The 16805-nt window shown below is 40.6% G+C and overlaps 1 non-coding gene across 1 annotated transcript; it reads left to right on the top strand.

Moving 5' to 3' along the window:
• The first annotated feature begins 10486 nt into the window (after positions 1–10486).
• LOC130964778 (small nucleolar RNA R71) lies at positions 10487–10594 on the top strand. The gene has a single exon (XR_009080852.1). It is a non-coding gene; the product is annotated as a small nucleolar RNA R71 (small nucleolar RNA).
• Positions 10595–16805: the final 6211 nt, after the last annotated feature.

Raw genomic sequence — 16805 nt, forward strand, 5'->3', positions numbered from 1 at the left:
CCTGGACACCTCTAATTGGGGACTTTAGCAAAGCTGAGTCACAATCTAAAAAGGTTCACCCAATTATGTGTCTGTGGCATGTATGTATCCGGTGGTAATACTGGAAGACAGAGTGCTTTGGGCCACAGCCAAGACTCATACACTAGCTATGTTCAAGAATCATTATACTTAACTGGGAGAATCAATAACACTATCTGAGTTCTGAGTTCTCATAGATGCCAATCATTCTGAACTTCAAAGGATAGAGTGAGATGCCAAAACTGTTCGGAGGCAAAAAGCTACTAGTCCCGCTCATCTAATTGGAGCTATGTTTCCTTGATATTTTGGAGTCTATAGTATATTCTCTTCTTTTTATCCTATTCTGATTTTCAGTTGCTTGGGGACAAGCAACAATTTAAGTTTGGTGTTGTGATGAGCGGATAATTTATACGCTTTTTGGCATTGTTTTTAGTATGTTTTTAGTATCTTTTAGTTAGTTTTTAGTATATTTTTATTAGTTTTTAGTTAAAATTCACTTTTCTGGACTTTACTATGAGTTTGTGTGTTTTTCTGTGATTTCAGGTATTTTCTGGCTGAAATTGAAGGTTCTGAGCAAAAATCTGATCCAGAGACTGAAAAGGACTGCAGATGCTGTTGGATTCTGACCTCCCTGCACTCGAAGTGGATTTTCTGGAGCTACAGAAGCCCAATTGGCGCGCTCTCAACGGCATTGGAAAGTAGACATCCTGGGCTTTCTAGCAATATATGATAGTCCGTACTTTGCCCAAGATCTGATGGCCCAAACCGGCGTAGCAAATCAGCATCAGAAATTCCAGCGTTAAACGCCGGAACTGGCATAAAACTTGGAGTTAAACGCCCAAACTGGCATGAAAGCTGGCGTTTAACTCCAGAAAAGGTCTCTACACGAAATTACTTCATTGCTCAGCCCAATCACACACCAAGTGGGCCCGGAAGTGGATTTTTCTGTCATTTACTCATTTCTGTAAACCTTAGGATACTAGTTTACTATTTATAGGATCTTTTGACATTGTATCCGGACCTTATGACCTCATGACATTTTTTACACATTACTTGTGTACCTTCCACGGCATGAGTCTCTAAACCCCATGGTTGGGGGTGAGGAGCTCTGCTGTGTCTTGATGGATTAATGCAATTACTACTGTTTCTTATTCAATCATGCTTGTTTCCATTCTAAGATATCACTTGCTCTTAACCCGGATGAATGTGATGATCTGTGACACTCATCATCATTCTCAACTATGAACATGTGCCCGACAACCACCTCTGTTCTACTTTAGATTAAGTAGATATCTCTTGGATTCTTTAATCGGAATTTTCGTGGTATAAGCTAGACTGATGGCGGCATTCAAGAGAGTCCGGAAGGTCTAAACCTTGTCTGTGGTATTCTGAGTAGGACTCAATGATTGAATGACTGTGACGTGCTTCAAACTCCTGAAGGTGGGGCGTTAGTGACAGACGCAAAAGAATCACTGGATTCTATTCCGGCCTGATTGAGAACCGACAGATGATTAGCCTATGCTGTGACAGAGCATCAGGGACGTATTTTCACTGAGAGGATGGGAGGTAGCCACTGACAACGGTGAAACCCTACATACAGCTTGCCATGGGAGGAGCCTTGCGTGTTTGATGAAGAGGACAGTAGGAAAGCAGAGATTCGGAAGATGGAGCATCTCCAAAGCCTCAGCCCATTCTCCATCATTGCAAAACAAGTACCTTTTTCATGTTCTTTTGCTTTTTACAATCAATCCTGATAATTCCTGATATCCTGACTAAGATTTACAAGGTAACCATAGCTTGCTTCAAGCCAACAATCTCCGTGGGATCGACCCTTGCTCACGCAAGGTATTACTTGGACGACCCAGTGCACTTGCTGGTTAGTTGTGCGGGATTGCAAAAGTGTTATTGCAATTTCGTGCACCAACTGCCTCCAAGGGATGCCCCCAGACTTTCTTATTTTGAGTCTTGGGGTTTTCCCTTTATGTTTGTCGAGATGTTTTGCGCCTCGTCCGGAATGTTTTTAAGTAATCCATTCTTCTTTTCTTTTTGTAGACTTTAGTTGACTTCATGTCTTCCCGAAATAACGTTGTAGAGATGCCTTCTCAGGTTCCTGCGGGTATGGCCGATTGGGTGGACTCCATGGTTCTCATGTGTGTCTCGCTGGTTGATTCTGATTTTTGTGCTCAACTTAGGCAGTTTCACAGTGTCTGTATTAATTCTAGTGACGAGAAGAACTATGAACTTGTCCCTCCCTCTTCTGACGAGAGAGTCTACTTTTCAACTCGGGTTGTTGATGGTCGCCCTTTCTTTTATGCTTATGATTTTTTCTTTGGTCAGCTGGGTATCACCCTTCCTTTTACCAAATTTGAAACCGACCTGTTATGGTCTTGTAATGTTGCCCCCTCTCAACTTCACCTTAATTCCTGGGGTTTCATAAAAATTTTCCAATTGTTGTGCAATGGTTTTGGTATTCCTGCTTCCCAATTTCTCTTTTTCTACTTGTTTGTCTTGACCAAGCCCGGAGTGATGAAAAAAAAGCAACTTGGGTCTCCTTTCGTTCCACCCAGGGAAAGAATGTCTTTTCCATGTTTGATGAGTCGTTCCGTGATTTTAAAAACTACTTTTTCAAGGTCCGAGCTGTTGAAGGAGCTCAGCCCTTTTTTCTGGATGAAAATGATGAGCCTGCCTTTCCCTTGGAATGGCAGAAGGACGTGAGGGTCTCTAGGTATTCTTGAGAAACTACAAGACACACAGTGATCAGCGAAAAAACAGAAAGATCCAAACTTTCTCCCAAAAGAAAATCAAAAGGAAAACTTCATCGCAAAGTTAAAAAACAACGAGGAAAAAACGAAATGGGACTAACCTGGAGACGAAGAAAAAGCTTCGAAAGAAGAGTGGAAGCGCAGAGATAAAGGCTGCCCAGAAAAACGCCAAGCAACGACTGCAAACACAAAAAAGCAGGGGCGCGAGCGAAAGACAGAGAGCAGTTGAGAGAAACAGAAAAACGAGAGAGTAAAGGGAGAAGTTACACAAGAAGAAATGAAGAAGAGAAACCGTTTTTGATCGCGAAAATTCAAAATAAAAGCCAAGAGAGAATGAAGGGCAATTAAATGCCAATTAAATGCGGATATTAAAACCGCTTGCGTTCCCAAAAAAAGTGCTGATACAAAAGCGCGCGCTTTTAGAGGAAAACGTTCTACATTCAAAAAGATTTTACAAAGAAAGGAATCGACAAATGCTTGAGTTCGAATTTAAGAAGGATCGAAGTCAAGGACTCGACCTCGAAAAGAAGATCGAGCTCAAGCAGGGGCACTGTTCATACCCTGGGTCGAGCTATCCGACTTGGGATGATTCAAGATAAAGCGACCCACCTCTTCTAGTCAGACTATCCGACCTCTTTTCAAAGAGCTCGGCCAAAACGACAGGAGAGCCCAGTTAAGGGCCCAAATGAAGGAGCACGACCCGAATCCTAAGGCAACCCAAGCCTATAGAGATAAGGGCAGTTCTATTGAAGATACGCTGACCTCAACTCAAAGATAAAGATAAGATAAGTTAACTAACTTATCTTATCTAAAAAGGTCACTCCACACCATTATAAATACACTGGAGCACCCAGGTATAACTCATACTCTGATTCTACTAAAAACCTGCTTAATACCCTTGCTAACGTAAGCATCGGAGTCCCTTGCAGGTACCCCCCACCCTTCGGTGACAGAGGATCAGCAGCACGGTCATTTCAACAAGTCGAACACACCAGTTCCAGCCGCCCTTCGCCAGCCGGACACGTCGGCTCCGACCAGTACAGAAGATCTCGACCGAGATCGACCTACAGTTTCAGGTAACCCTCGGAACACAACCCACAAAAGACCTCATGATATTTGCATTCATTCATCAAATATTAGTTGATTGTTAGACTACTTGCAAATCTTTGAGAAACATGATTAAAGGTGGATTGAGTTATTAAGCCCTAAACACCGAGCGACTAGAGTGTAAACACATCCGGTGAGGGGTTCAATTGCTCAATTCTATGATTCCATTGCTTATCTTGTGACTTCTTGCAAGTTGTTGAACTTAATTTTTAAAGATTTCAAATCAAATCTTTGGATGTGGATCATATTGCATTGATCCCTTATCTTAGCCCTAAATTTCTATTTTGGATTGATTGAGATTCTTTTGTTTGTTTTCACCAAACTCAATAGAAACCATATTGTAGATATATATAGATAGCATTTAGCATAGTTGCATGCATATAAGTAGTTGCATTGAATAAATTATTTCCCCTTCATTCATCTCCTTTGGTTGGTTTAGCATGAGGACATGCTATTGTTTAAGTATGGGAGAATTGATGATTCCACATTTTACGATATATTTTAGCTTGAATTGGATGGATTTCATCATATGAACTCACACTTATTCACTAAAATAGCATGCTTTTGAGATTTCTTCCTAAATTGTGCTTAAATGTGAAAACATGCTCTTTTGTGCTTAACTTTAGTTAATTTTATTCACTTTAATCCCATTTGGTGCCTTGATGTATTTTTTAAGTGATTTTAGGTTCCTAAGGCAATTATGGGTTGAAGAAGTGATGAAAAGAGCATGCAAAAGGGAAGAATTCAAAAAATAAAGGATTTGAAAAGCTGCCAGCCTGGTGCACGAAATTGTGATCAATACTTTTCAAAACATAAACAATCCCTAGTAATGGCTCCAAAGACTTGGTGCTCACTACCATGGCATAAACACAACTTCGCACAACTAACCAGCAAGTGCACTGGGTCGTCCAAGTAATAAACCTTACGCGAGTAAGGGTCGATCCCACGGAGATTGGTGGTATGAAGCAAGCTATGGTCACATTGTAAATCTCAGTCAGGCAGATTCAAATGTATAATGGTGATGAACGAAAATACATAAAAGATAAAGATAGAGATACTTATGTATATCATTGGTGAGAGCTTCAGATAAGCGTATGAAGATGTCTTCCCTTCCGTCTCTCTGCTTTCCTACTGTCTTCATCCAATCCTTCTTACTCCTTTCCATGGCAAGCTCGTGTAGGGTTTCACCGTTGTCAGTGGCTACCTCCCATCCTCGCAGTGAAAGCTAATGCACGCACTCTGTCACAGTACTGCCAATCACCGGTTTGGTTCCCTCCCCTACCGGAATAGAATCCCTCTTTTGCGTCTGTCACTAACGCCCAGTAGGTTACAGGTTTGAAGCACGTCACAGTCATTCAATCATTGAATCCTATTCAGAATACCACAGACAAGGTTTAGACCTTCCGGATTCTCTTGAATGCCGCCATCAGGTCCTGCCTATACCACGAAGATTCCGATTAAAGAATCCAAGAGATATTCACTAAGCCTCAGATGCTTGTAGAACAAGAATGGTTGTCAGTCACCTTGTTCATGGGTGAGAATGATGATGAGTGTCACGGATCATCACATTCATCAAGTTGAAGAACAAGTGATATCTTGGTAAAAGAACAAGCGGAATTGAATGGAAGAACAATAGTAATTGCATTAATACTCGAGGTACAGCAGAGCTCCACACCTTAATCTATGGTGTGTAGAAACTCCACCGTTGAAAATACATAAGAACAAGGTCTAGGCATGGCCGAATGGCCAGCCTCCCAAAGTGAGTTCAATCATCAAAACATGATCAAAAGACTCTCTATCGATCCGAAGATCTACAATACAATAGTAAAAGGTCCTACTTATAGAAAACTAGTAGCCTAAGGTGTACAAAGATGAGTAAATGACATAAAAATCCACTTCCGGGCCCACTTGGTGTGTGCTTGGGCTGAGCAATGAAGCATTTTCGTGTAGAGACTTCTCTTGGAGTTAAACGCCAGCTTTTATGCCAGTTTGGGCGTTTAACTCCCAATTAGGTGCCAGTTCCGGCGTTTAACGCTGGAATTTCTGTAGGTGACTTTGAACGCCGGTTTGGGCCATGAAATCTTGGGCAAAGTATGGACTATCATATATTGCTGGAAAGCCCAGGATGTCTACTTTCCAACGCCGTTGAGAGCGCGCCAATTGGGCTTCTGTAGCGCCAGAAAATCCACTTCGAGTGCAGGGAGGTCAGAATCCAACAACATCTGCAGTCCTTTTCAGTCTCTGAATCAGATTTTTGCTCAGGTCCCTCAATTTCAGCCAGAAAATACCTGAAATCACAGAAAAACACACAAACTCATAGTAAAGTCCAGAAAAGTGAATTTTAACTAAAAACTAATAAAAATATACTAAGAACTAACTAAATCATACTAATAACATACTAAAAACAATGCCAAAAAGCGTACAAATTATCCGCTCATCACAACACCAAACTTAAATTGTTGCTTGTCCCCAAGCAACTAAAGATCAAATAAGATAAAAAGAAGAGAATATGCAATGAACTCTAAAAACATCTATGAAGATCAGTATTAATTAGATGAGCGGGGCATTCAGCTTTTTGCCTCTGAATAGTTTTGGCATCCCACTTTATCCTTTGGGACTCAGAATGATTGGCTTCTTTAGGAACTCAGAATCCAGATAGTGTTATTGATTCTCCTAGTTAAGTATGATGATTCTTGAACACAGCTACTTTATTGAGTCTTGGCTGTGGCCCAAAGCACTCTGTCTTCCAGTATTACCACCGGATACATACATGCCACAGACACATAATTGGGTGAACCTTTTCAGATTGTGACTCAGCTTTGCTAAAGTCCCCAATTAGAGGTGTCCAGGGTTCTTAAGCACACTCTTATTGCCTTGGATCACAACTTTATTTCTTTCTTTCTCTTTCTCTTTTCTTTTTTTTTTTCGTTTGCTTTCTGCTTCTTTTTTTTTCTTTTTTTTTTTGTGTTCACTGCTTTTTCTTGCTTCAAGAATCATTTTTATGATTTTTCAGATCCTCAGTAACATGTCTCCTTTTTCATCATTCTTTCAAGAGCCAACATTCATGAACCATAAATTCAAAAGACATATGCACTGTTCAAGCATACATTCAGAGAACAAAAGTGTTGCCACCACATCAAAATAATTAAACTGTTATAAAATTTAAAATTCATGCAATTCTTCTCTTTTCAATTTAAGCACGTTTTTATTTAAGAAAGGTGATGGATTCATGGGACATTCATAACTTTAAGGCATAGACACTAAGATACTAATGCTCACAAGACACAAACATGGACAAACATAAGCATAAAAAATTCGAAAAACAGAAGAATAAAGAACAAGGAAATCAAGGAACGGGTCCACCTTAGTGATGGCGGCTCTTCCTTCCTCTTGAAGGTCCTATGGAGTGCTTGAGCTCCTCAATGTCTCTTCCTTGCCTTTGTTGCTCCTCTCTCATGATTCTTTGATCTTCTCTTATTTCATGGAGGAGAATGGAGTGTTCTTGATGCTCCACCCTTAGTTGTCCCATGTTGGAACTTAATTCTCCTAGGGAGGTGTTTAGTTGCTCCCAATAGTTTTGTGGAGGAAAGTGCATCCCTTGAGGTATCTCAGGGATCTCATGATGAGAAGGGTCTCTTGTGTGCTCCATCCTTTTCTTGGTAATGGGCTTATCCTCATCAATGGTGATGTCTCCCTCTATGTCAACTCCAACTGAATAACAGAGGTGACAAATGAGGTGAGGAAAGGCTAACCTTGCTAAGGTAGAGGACTTGGTCCAACCTTTGATCAAAGTTGACCCTTCTTGTGTAAGGATGTTCATCTCCTTGCATCATAGGCAAGTTGAACGCCACCCTCACACTTTCCGGACTAAAATCCAAGTATTTCCCCTGAACCATAGTAAGATAATTCTTTGGATCCGGGTTCATACTTTGATCATGGCTCTTGGTGATCCATGCATTGGCATAGAACTCTTGAACCATCAAGATTCCAACTTGTTGAATGGGGTTGGTGAGTACTTCCCAACCTCTTCTTTGGATCTCATGGCGGATCTCCGGATATTCACCCTTTTTGAGTGAAAAGGGGACCTCGGGGATCACCTTCTTCAAGGCCACAACTTCATAGAAGTGGTCTTGATGCACCTTTGAGATGAACCTATCCATCTCCCATGACTCGGAGGTGGAAGCTTTTGCCTTCCCTTTCCTCTTTCTAGAGGTTTCTCCGGCCTTGGATGCCATAATGGTTATGGAAAAACGAAAAAGCAACGCTTTTACCACACCAAACTTAAAATGTTTGCTCGTCCTCGAGCAAAAGAAGAAAGAAGAGAGTAGAAGAAGAAGAAATGAAGAAGAAGGGAATGGCTTAGTGTATTCGGCCAAGGGGGGAAGAAGAGGTATTGAGGTGATTGGTGAATGGGGGAAGAAGAGAGAGAGTGGTGGTGGGGTTGGTGGGGATCCTGTGGGGTCCACAGATCCTGTGGTGTCAAGGAAAAGTCATCCCTGCACCAAATGTTGCTCAAAATCACGTTTTGAGGCATTTCTGGCGTTAAACGCCGGGCTGGTGCCCATTCCTGGCGTTTAACGCCAGGTTCTTGCCCTTTTCTGGCGTTTAACGCCAGTCTGGTGCCCCTTTCTGGCGTTAAATGCCCAGAATGGTGCCAGACTGGGCGTTAAACGCCCAACTGCTAGGCTGGGGCGTTTGAACGCCAGCAGCTTCTTCCTCCAGGGTGTGCTGTTTTTCTTCCTGTTTTTCATTTTGTTTTTGCTTTTTCAATGGATTTTGTGACTTCTTATGATCATCAACCTACAAAAAAACATAAAATAACAAAGAGAAATATATAAAATATAATCATTGGGTTGCCTCCCAACAAGCGCTTCTTTAATGTCAGTAGCTTGACAGAGGGCTCTCATGGAGCCTCACAGATACTCAGAGCAATGTTGGAACCTCCCAACACCAAACTTAGAGTTTGAATGTGGGGGTTCAACACCAAACTTAGAGTTTGGTTGTGGCCTCCCAACACCAAACTTAGAGTTTGACTGTGGGGGCTCTTCTTGACTCTGATTTGAGAGAAGCTTTTCATGCTTCATCTCTATGGTGACAGAGGGATATCCTTGAGCCTTAAACACAAGGGATTCTCCATTCACTTGAATGATCAGTTCACCTCCATCAACATCAATCACAGCCTTTGCTGTGGCTAGGAAGGGTCTGCCAAGGATGATGGTTTCATCCATGCACTTCCCAGTCTCTAGGACTATGAAATCAGTAGGGATGTAATGGTCTTCAACCTTTACCAAAACATTCTCTACAAGTCCATGAGCTTGTTTTCTTGAGTTGTCTGCCATCTCTAGTGAGATTTTTGCAGCTTGTACCTCAAAGATCCCTAGCTTCTCCATTACAGAGAGAGGCATGAGGTTTACACTTGACCCTAAGTCACACAGAGCCTTCTTGAAGGTCATGGTGCCTATGGTACAAGGTATTGAAAACTTCCCAGGATCTTGTTTCTTTTGAGGTAATTTCTGCCTAGACAAGTCATCCAGTTCTTTGGTGAGCAAAGGGGGTTCATCCTCCCAAGTCTCATTTCCAAATAACTTGTCATTTAGCTTCATGATTGCTCCAAGGTATTTAGCAACTTGCTCTTCAGTGACATACTCATCCTCTTCAGAGGAAGAATACTCATCAGAGCTCATGAAAGGCAGAAGTAAGTCCAATGGAATCTCTATGGTCTCATTTTGAGCCTCAGATTCCCATGGTTCATCATTGGGGAACTCATTGGAGGCTAGTGCACGCCCATTGAGGTCTTCCTCAGTGGCGTTCACTGCCTCTCCATTCTCTCCAAATTCGGCCATGTTTATGGCTTTGCACTCTCCTTTTGGATTTTCTTCTGTGTTGCTTGGGAGAGTACTTGGAGGGAGTTCAGTAACTTTCTTGCTCAGCTGTCCCACTTGTCCTTCCAAATTTCTAATGGAGGACCTTGTTTCATTCATGAAACTTTGAGTGGTTTTAATTAGATCAGAGACCATGGTTGCTAAGTCAGAGGGGTTTTGCTTAGGATTCTCTGTCTGTTGCTGAGAAGATGATGGAAAAGGTTTGCCATTGTTAAACCTGTTTCTTCCACCATTATTATTGAAACCTTGTTGAGGTCTCTCTTGATTCTTCCATGAGAGATTTGGGTGATTTCTCCATGAAGAATTATAGGTGTTACCATAGGGTTCTCCTAGGTAATTCACCTCTTCCATTGAAGGGTTCTCAGGATCATAAGCTTCTTCCTCAGATGAAGCCTCCTTAGTACTGCTTGGTGCATTTTGCATTCCAGACAGACTTTGAGAAATCAAATTGACTTGTTGAGTCAATATTTTATTCTGAGCCAAAATGGCGTTCAGAGTGTTAATCTCAAGAACTCCTTTCTTCTGACTAGTCCCATTGTTCACAGGATTCCTTTCAGAAGTGTACATGAATTGGTTATTTGCAACCATCTCAATTAGCTCTTGAGCCTCTGTAGGCGTCTTCTTCAGATGAAGAGATCCTCCAGCAGAGCTATCCAAAGACATCTTGGATAGTTCAGAGAGACCATCATAGAAAATACCTATGATGCTCCATTCAGAAAGCATGTCAGAAGGACATTTTCTGATTAATTGTTTGTATCTTTCCCAAGCTTCATAGAGGGATTCTCCATCCTTCTGTCTGAAGGTTTGGACTTCCACTCTAAGCTTACTCCATCTTTGTGGTGGAAAGAACTTTGCCAAGAAGGCATTGACTAGCTTTTCCCAAGAGTCCAGGCTTTCTTTAGGTTGAGAGTCCAACCATATTCTAGCTCTGTCTCTTACAGCAAAAGGGAATAGCATCAGTCTGTAGACCTCAGGGTCAACCCCATTAGTCTTGACTGTGCCACAGATTTGCAAGAACTCAGCTAAAAACTGATGAGGATCTTCCATTGGAAGTCCATTGAACTTGCAATTCTGTTGCATTAGAGAAACTAATTGAGGCTTAAGCTCAAAGTTGTTTGCTCCAATGGCAGGGATAGAGATGCTTCTCCCATAAAAATCAGGAGTAGGTGCAGTAAAGTCACCTAGCACCTTCCTTGCATTGTTTGCATTATTGTTGTTTTCGGCTGCCATGTCTTCTTCTTCTTTGAAGAATTCGGTCAGGTCCTCTAAAGAGAGTTGTGCTTTGGCTTCTCTTAGCTTTCTCTTCAAGGTCCTTTCGGGTTCAGGGTCAGCTTCAACAAGAATGCCTTTGTCTCTGCTCCTGCTCATATGAAAGAGAAGAGAACAAGAAAATATGGAATCCTCTATGTCACAGTATAGAGATTCCTTGAGGTGTCAGAGGAAAAGAGAAATAGTAAGAAGAAGGAGAAGAAGAATTCGAACTTTACTTAGATAAGGTTCGAATTGTGCATTGAGAAGGAGTGGTACTCCATAAATAGAAGGATGTGAGAAGGAGGAAAGTAATTTTTCGAAAATTAATTAGAATATTTTGAAAACATTTTTGAAAAACACTAATTGATTTTCGAAAATAAAAGTGGAAAAGAAATCAAGTGATTTTTGAAAAAGGATTTGAAATTAGAAGTTAGAAAGATTTGATTGAAAACTATTTTGAAAAAGATGTGGTTAAGAAGATATGATTGGTTTTAAAAACATTTGATTGAAAAGATATGATTTGAAAACAATTTTAAAAGATATGATTTGAAAACAATTTGAAAATATTTGATTTTAAAAATTGATGACTTGCCTAACAAGAAAAGATATGATTCATACATGAAACCTTCCTTAACAGAAAAGGCAAAAAATGTTCAATCAAATCATTAATTGTTAGTAAGTATCTTTGAAAAAGGAAAGAAATTGATTTTGAAAACATTTGATTGAAAGGATATGATTTGAAAAAGATTTGATTTTGAAAAACTTTGAAAACTTGAAAAAAAATTGATTTGAAAACAAAATCTTCCCCTAGCACCATCCTGGCGTTAAACGCCCAGAATGGTATCCATTCTGGCGTTTAACGCCCAAAATGCACCCTTTTTGGGCGTTAAACGCCCAACCAGGTACCCTGGCTGGCGTTTAAACGCCAGTCTGCCTTCTTCACTGGGCATTTTCGAATGCCCAGCTTTTTCTGTATAATTCCTCTGCAGTATGTTCTGAATCTTCAATTCTTTGTATTATTGACTTGAAAAGACACCAATTAAAAATATTTTTGGATTTTTAATAATCAAAATGCAACAAGAATCAAATAACAATGCATGCAAGACACCAAACTTAGCAGTTTGTATACTACTGACACTATATGAGACACATAGACACTCAAGTCAAAAGAATTCAAAGATCAGAGTAAGAAATCATCAAGAATTACTTGAAGATCTTTAAGACACATGAATGAATGCATGCAATGGACACCAAACTTAAGATGAGACACTAGACTCAAGCAAGAAGTATTTTTGGTTTTTATGTCTTTCTAATTTTTTTTTTGTGTTTTTCAAAAATTAAGTGGAAAAAGCTATCAAAATTCTTGATGAGAATTCCAGGAATCAGTGCAATGCTAGTCTAAGACTTCGGTCCAGGAATTAGACATGGCTTCACAGCCAGCCAAGCTTTCAAAGAAAGCTTCGGTCCAAAACACTAGACATGGCCAAAGGCCAGCCAAGCCTTAGCAGATCACTGCTCCAAAAGCAAGATTGATAAAAATTCAACAAGCTTCTGTGATGATAAGTTGAAACCTCGGTCCAATGAGATTAGACATGGCTTCTCAGCCAGCCAGATTTCAACAAATCATCATGAAACTCTAGAATTCATCTTCAAGAATTTCGAAAAAAATAAATACCTAATCTAAGCAACAAGATGAACCGTCAGTTGTCCATACACAAGAACAATCCCCGGCAACGGCGCCAAAAACTTGGTGCACGAAATTGTGATCAATACTTTTCAAAACATAAACAATCCCTAGTAATGGCTCCAAAGACTTGGTGCTCACTACCATGGCATAAACACAACTTCGCACAACTAACCAGCAAGTGCACTGGGTCGTCCAAGTAATAAACCTTACGCGAGTAAGGGTCGATCCCACAGAGATTGGTGGTATGAAGCAAGCTATGGTCACCTTGTAAATCTCAGTCAGGCAGATTCAAATGTATAATGGTGATGAACGAAAATACATAAAAGATAAAGATAGAGATACTTATGTATATCATTGGTGAGAGCTTCAGATAAGCGTATGAAGATGTCTTCCCTTCCGTCTCTCTGCTTTCCTACTGTCTTCATCCAATCCTTCTTACTCCTTTCCATGGCAAGCTCGTGTAGGGTTTCACCGTTGTCGGCTACCTCCCATCCTCGCAGTGAAAGCTAATGCACGCACTCTGTCACAGTACTGCCAATCACCGGTTTGGTTCCCTCCCCTACCGGAATAGAATCCCTCTTTTGCGTCTGTCACTAACGCCCAGTAGGTTACAGGTTTGAAGCACGTCACAGTCATTCAATCATTGAATCCTACTCAGAATACCACAGACAAGGTTTAGACCTTCCGGATTCTCTTGAATGCCGCCATCAGGTCCTGCCTATACCACGAAGATTCCGATTAAAGAATCCAAGAGATATTCACTAAGCCTCAGATGCTTGTAGAACAAGAATGGTTGTCAGTCACCTTGTTCATGGGTGAGAATGATGATGATTGTCACGGATCATCACATTCATCAAGTTGAAGAACAAGTGATATCTTGGTAAAAGAACAAGCGGAATTGAATGGAAGAACAATAGTAATTGCATTAATACTCGAGGTACAGCAGAGCTCCACACCTTAATCTATGGTGTGTAGAAACTCCACCGTTGAAAATACATAAGAACAAGGTCTAGGCATGGCCGAATGGCCAGCCTCCCAAAGTGAGTTCAATCATCAAAACATGATCAAAAGACTCTCTATCGATCCGAAGATCTACAATACAATAGTAAAGGTCCTACTTATAGAAAACTAGTAGCCTAAGGTGTACAAAGATGAGTAAATGACATAAAAATCCACTTCCGGGCCCACTTGGTGTGTGCTTGGGCTGAGCAATGAAGCATTTTCGTGTAGAGACTTCTCTTGGAGTTAAACGCCAGCTTTTATGCCAGTTTGGGCGTTTAACTCCCAATTAGGTGCCAGTTCCGGCGTTTAACGCTGGAATTTCTGTAGGTGACTTTGAACGCCGGTTTGGGCCATCAAATCTTGGGCAAAGTATGGACTATCATATATTGCTGGAAAGCCCAGGATGTCTACTTTCCAACGCCGTTGAGAGCGCGCCAATTGGGCTTCTGTAGCTCCAGAAAATCAACTTCGAGTGCAGGGAGGTCAGAATCTAACAGCATCTGCAGTCCTTTTCAGTCTCTGAATCAGATTTTTGCTCAGGTCCCTCAATTTCAGTCAGAAAATACCTGAAATCACAGAAAAACACACAAACTCATAGTAAAGTCCAGAAAAGTGAATTTTAACTAAAAACTAATAAAAATATACTAAGAACTAACTAAATCATACTAAAAACATACTAAAAACAATGCCAAAAAGCGTACAAATTATCCGCTCATCACAGCCTTGACCTCTCAGTACTAAATTAGTCATAACTTGAGCTACAGAGGTCCAAATAAAGCAGTTTTAGTGGCATTCTGGTGCACGAAATCTTAATCTCAATATCAAAATCAAAATTTCTTATGATCTCGTACCACTAACCAGCAAGTGCACTGGGTCGTCCAAGTAATACCTTACGTGAGTAAGGGTCGATCCCACGGAGATTATTGGTTTGAAGCAAGCTATATTTATTTTATTAATCTTAGTCAGGAGGCCAATAAGATTATTTGGAATTAATTGTAAGAAGTCAAAGTGTTTAAAATTATTAGAAAAATAAGAGAGAATCAAATCGTTACTTGGTGTGCAGTAATGAGAAATATGTTGGAGTTTTGGAGATGCTTTGTCCTTTGAATTTCTACTTTTCCTTGAAATCCTTTTCCACACGCAAAATCCCTTCTATGGCAAGCTCTATGTAGGGTGTCACCGTTGTCAATGGCTACTTCCCATCCTCTCAGTGAAAACGTTCCTATGCTCTGTCACAGCACGGCTAATCATCTGTCGGTTCTCAATCAGGTTGGAATAGAATCCATTGATTCTTTTGTGTCTGTCACTAACGCCCAGCCTTCAGGAGTTTGAAGCTCGTCACAGTCATTCAATCCCAGAATCCTACTCGGAATACCACAGACAAGGTTTAGACTTTCCGGATTCTCATGAATGCCGCCATCAATCCGGCTTATACCACGAAGATTCTGATTAAGGAATCTAAGAGATACTCATTCAATCTGATGTAGAACGGAGGTGGTTGTCAGGCACACGTTCATGGGTTGAGGAAGGTGATGAGTGTCACGAATCATCACCCTCTCCATAATTAAGCGCGAATGAACATCTTAGATAAGAACAAGCGTGTTTGAATGGAAAACAAAAGTAATTGTATTAATTCATCGAGACGCTGCAGAGCTCCTCACCCCCAACAATGGAGTTTAGAGACTCATGCCGTCAAAAAGTATGTAATTCAGATCTGAAAATGTCATGAGGTACAAAATAATTCTCTAAAAGTTGTTTAAATAGTAAACTAGTAACCTAGGTTTACAGAATATGAGTAAACTAAGATAATTGGTGCAGAAATCCACTTCTGGGGCCCACTTGGTGTGTGCTGGGGCTAAGGCTAAAGCTATCCACGAGTAGAGGCTTTTCTTGGAGTTAAACTCCAAGTTATGACGTGTTTTGGGCGTTCAACTCCGGATCATGACGTGTTTCTGGCGTTTAACTCCAGACAGCAGCGTGTACTTGGCGTTCAACGCCAAGTTACGTCATCTATCTTCGCGCAAAGTATGGACTATTATATATTGCTGGAAAGCCCGGGATGTCTACTTTCCAACGCCGTTGAGAGCGCGCCAATTGGACTCCTGTAACTCCAGAAAATCCATTTCGAGTGCAGGGAGGTCAGGATCCAACAGCATCAGCAGTCCTTTTTCAGCCTAAGTCAGATTTTTGCTCAGCTTCCTCAATTTCAGCCAGAAAATACCTGAAATCACAAAAAAAATACACACACTCATAGTAAAGTCCAGAAATATAATTTTTGCCTAAAAACTAATAAAATTTAACTAAAAACTAATTAAAACATACTAAAATCTACATGAAATTACCCCCAAAAAGCGTATAAAATATCCGCTCATCACAACACCAAACTTAAACTGTTGCTTGTCCTCAAGCAACTAGATAAATAAAATAGGATGAAAAGAAATTAAGAAACAATAATATCTCAGAGTTTCAAGTGAAGCTCAGATTCTAATTAGATGAGCGGGACTAGTAGCTTTTTTTTTTGCTTCTGAACAGTTTTGGCATCTCACTTTATCCTTTGAAATTCAGAATGGTTGGCATCCATAGGAACTCAGAATTCAGATAGTATTATTGATTCTCCTAGTTTAGTATGTTGATTCTTGAACACAGCTACTTTATGAGTCTTGGCCGTGGCCCTAAGCACTTTGTTTTCCAGTATTACTACCGGATACATAAATGCCACAGACACATAATTGGGTGAACCTTTTCAGATTGTGACTCAGCTTTGCTAGAGTCCCCAATTAGAGGTGTCCAGAGTTCTTAAGCACACTCTTTTGCTTTGGATCACGACTTTAACCACTCAGTCTCAAGCTCTTCACTTGGACCTGCATGCCACAAGCACATGGTTAGGGACAGCTTGATTTAGCCGCTTAAGCCTGGATTTATTTCCTGGGCCCTCCTATCCATTAATGCTCAAAGCCTTGGATCCTTTTCACCCTTGCCTTTTGGTTTTAAGGGCTGTTTGGCTTTTATTCCTTTGATCCAAATATTTTTTTTTTCGCAAGAAATTTTTTTTTCACTGCTTTTTCTTGCTTCAAGAATCAATTTCATGATTTTTCA

Source organism: Arachis stenosperma, chromosome 2 (genome assembly GCF_014773155.1).
Source record: "Arachis stenosperma cultivar V10309 chromosome 2, arast.V10309.gnm1.PFL2, whole genome shotgun sequence".
NCBI lineage: Eukaryota > Viridiplantae > Streptophyta > Magnoliopsida > Fabales > Fabaceae > Arachis > Arachis stenosperma.